The following is a 4347-nucleotide window of genomic DNA, read 5'->3' on the forward strand; positions in this document are numbered from 1 at the left end:
ATTTTCACCTGTGACAGCATACAAAGCTATCGCTAAGTGGTGAACTCAGAAAATATAGTACAATATATATTGACAAAATTATAACAATTAATTTGAAAGTCTCGAAATTCAATAAAATTCCAAAAGTCAAAATCTTCTTTGTCAATAATATAAATCATTGGTTAAAATGACTTTGAGCAAGAAATTCAATTTATCAAATCACAACTGGACATTTAAAGTAATTCCAGCAATCATGGAAATAAAGATTAATTTCAACAAAATCAATTATGCATAAATCCCATTTGAAATCGAAATTCTTTACCATTCAAAAATCATTCTTTATCTCACTAACTATGCAAGACTAATCCGAAAGGGCGATCTCCGGGGTGATTCTAACTCCCTATGGTCAGGGAGGTCGAATCGGAATTCTAACTCCCTATGGTCGGAGAGGTCGAATCATCGTGCACAGTACACACCACAATAATGAAACTTCCGAAAGGGCCATAACAAAAAACTTAGATCTAACCTCTAATAAGAGGAGAATCTAGGCCTGTGCACGTACCATGGTAATCAAAACAAAGCTAACTCCATTGTCTTTTCAACAAATGAGAGAGACGATTAATAACCTAATCAAGCATCTATAGTGAGATATAAAACAATATCATGAATCTCTATCCTTTTTGTGAGCATAAATTACAATACAATTCAATTTAATGTCAATTCAAATATCCAATAATTTTTATGCTCATCACAACTCAAAACATAAATTTGTATTTTTCCATGCAAATTAACCATCACAGTTCAAAATATATTCTATCACAATTTTCCAAAACATAATTTATTCAATCCACAACAATGCTTAATATTTGTTGAAATACCATTTCACAAAGCTAAATTCATATATACCATAACAATTTCAATAATCATTGAATTAAATCCAATACTTGATAAACATAATACATAAGGAAAATACGTCATTTAGTCATATGAAATTTTCAAAACAAAATCAATTAAAAACTAGTTGTGCATAAACCTCTAATAAGTCGCCTCTTAGCCTTGACTCAGTGGGTCTTTTTCCTTTCAAGTTTCTTTTCTAATTGAAACACACAATTTAAAGTGTTTCAATACTCATTTAAATTGTTTCTAATAACAAGGTTCAATAATTAAATTTTATTAATATTATTCCTTTCATTAGTCAACTTATAATATTAACTTTTAATGCACACTAGGTGAATTAGTTTTAATGTCACTAATATGTTCCATTTTTCATTCCTCACATGTTGATATATGTTGCCAATTTTATTTCAAAGCTTATTGCATTTTTATTATAATTATTCAGATTTTATGGCCAATGTTTACTGTCTATTGAACCAAGCTACAGTGTAAATTTAATAGATTTCTATTCATTAAACTGTTTCTCATTGTGTCTTCTTTAATTTCCTTTTTGAATCACTCCATTTGGAGTTGTACAACTTAAGTTATGGTCATTTAACCATAACTAGATCAAAGTTAAAATTTGACTTCCTTATTAGGCATTTTCGGTTCTGAATTTACTAATTTATTCGGACTATTTGTAATCACATTGAGGTCTAGTATTCTTCATAAGTATTGTTGCCCTATGTCTTAGGGTCAATCAGAAATTTTACTTGTAATTTGTCAAGTCTTATAGAATTATTTATAGCCAAATTGTTAACTTGGACTCAAAGGTCTTATATTGGCATGGTCCTTAATTAGGTTAATGGCTTTGACCTTAAATTCTGACCTTATATATTTATAATTTGAGGAAGTTGTCTAAAACAAAGTTTTAGGTCTCTTTCTTAGCTTTCGAGATTAGTATGGCTCATTAAAATTGGGCACTTCTTGTGGGAGATATGCTTATTTGAATTTTCTGGATTTTATGGTCAAATGTGTCAATTCCATATTTAGTGTGCCAAATTAATCAAGTTAATTGACTTAGTTCCCTTGATTTCTGGGTTTTGGTCAAATCACCAATATTTTAGATCTATGTCTTATGGAAATTTTGGGACTGATTTCATATCATTTGGAGTTTTATGGACCAAGTTATGGTCATTTTACTATTGCTGGCCAAGTTGCGCTTATATTGCAAAGTTTAGGTCATTTTTAGGTCAAAGTCAATTCGTCTAGTTTTTATAACCCAACTTTGGCGATCATTTTGACTTGTTAATTGGCATTTTTGGGCTTGGTGATCTCCACCAAAGTTGTAGCCCTATGTCTAAGCTTTCCAACAGTATAAATTTCAGCTTATTTGGACCAGTTTTGAGTGAGTTATGGCAAAAAAACTGATTACTATTCATATAGTCAAATTCTGGATTCACATTTTAGGCAATCCAAATTTGGTCACTTTTTAGGTCATTTTCTAGGCAAAATTTTAGCATGACCTCTACATGAAAATTGGTCTATTATAGGTCCTATTTCACCTCCAATTGTCTTATACCAATTGGGGTCACATACTTCCATTTGGAGCCTAAAATACACACTGTTTTTTACTAACACACTTTGCATTGCAAATTTTTGCAATTCTAATGGACATTATGCACTTTATACTTAGGTCAATTGTCTAATATCAATCTAATACAACCAATATCCAGCCACAATATATGTGATCAAATATCCAGCAATTTAATCAATGTCCAAATACAAATTCAACTCAAGTAATTCTCCATCACACTCAATTGATCAAATCCATATCTAACAATAATTCAATTGCTCAAACTTAATCCAACTAACCAAGATCAATAACATACATCTCATTGTTCTTAAATCAACATTAAATACACATGAATTTAAGGCCTTCCGAAGCACATCAAGGCTACCCAATTTACACATATACTTCAATCTCCCATATTGACTTTCTAACCTCATTTTCAATGCACAATTCACAAATGCATATGGTAATTAAGCTCTTATATATTTAAGCACTTTAATCAACACCTCAAATCACCATTTACATGAAGAAATAATTCATACTCCCATGGACATGAGGGCTGCCAATTTCGGGACTTATCAACATTCATCAAATTCTTCAAATTCTTCCATATTCTAACTTCCCATTACCTCAATTAAAACTTTAATGAAGCAAGTAAGGAAAATGAGCACTTACCTCTTTTGAAGCTTGACCAAATCTTCACCAAAACCTTCCTTTCCTGTTCCCAATCTCTTCCCCAAGGTGTATGGATAACTTTTAATGAAAGAACGTTAAAGATTTCATGGCTTGATCTTGGTGGATGAGAGCTTAAAGCTTGGCCGGCTATGGAGGAAAATGGAGAAATTGAATTTGGCAATGTGAAGGTATGAGGAAGATGAAGTTAAATCTGTCCACTTTTGGTTTATATAGGTCCACTAAATCACACTTAGTGGAGCACTAATGTTGATTAAAAGATTAATTAATCCAAAGTCCCTTAAATTGCAATTATGCCCTCAATCTTTCACTATTTATATTATATGCCAAATTTCTTATTTTTCATTAAATTTTCAAAATGTAATATCACTTATTTTTTATGTACATTTAGGTCAAAAGTCAACTCTAGGTGTCAATTAACCAAAATGTCCCTCTTCGGGTTATATTTCAGATTTTTTGGTACTACCAATTTACTCCTTGTACCGCCGATTTCTTTAATTTTTGTTTTTCGTTTATACTAATTAATTTTTCTTTGACATTTCCAATATCAATTACACCTCAGTAGACCTTTAATTATGTTCCGAAAATTAGTTCTAAGGGTTTCTCACAGTCCTGGGGTCGGCTATTGCCTACGCCGTAACTTCCTCGTGCGGTCACCCATCGCTGCAATGCTGGCTCATTTAACCTAGGTTTATTTTCTCTCTTTTATTTTTCTTTAATTTTTCTTTTATTTTCTTTTTATTTATTTCATCATTTTTTGCCTATTCACTATCATCGGAGTGTAGTTTCAGACATCCTGACTTGCCCGGACTAACTTTAGGTAACCGGAGCAGTAGAAGGTATGGACTATGTAAAGTGAGGGCGTTACATCCAGAGTGGACCAACTTGCTACTCATAACAAGATACTAGAGAATCAAATCGCTCAGCAAGCAAGTTCTTCAAGTAAGGCTGTTGACAAACTGCCTAGCCAACCAGAAATGAACCCAAGGGAGCATTGTAAGGCAGTTACACTGAGGAGTGGGAGAACTCTAGTACAACCAGAGGTAGAATCGACAGAGGAAACCATAGAAAAATCTAAAGGCCAAGCAGAGAAAAAGGAGGAAGAAGCTAAGAAAGATTAGGAAGAGGAAGTAAGGAAGATAAAGAAATTACCAGAGCCATACCAGCCTTTCCTACCTTTTCCTCAGAGATTTCAGAAAGCCAAATTGAACAAGTAGTTTTGGAAGTTT

This window comes from Hevea brasiliensis, chromosome 2 (assembly GCF_030052815.1).
Source record: "Hevea brasiliensis isolate MT/VB/25A 57/8 chromosome 2, ASM3005281v1, whole genome shotgun sequence".
In the NCBI taxonomy this organism is placed as follows: domain Eukaryota; kingdom Viridiplantae; phylum Streptophyta; class Magnoliopsida; order Malpighiales; family Euphorbiaceae; genus Hevea; species Hevea brasiliensis.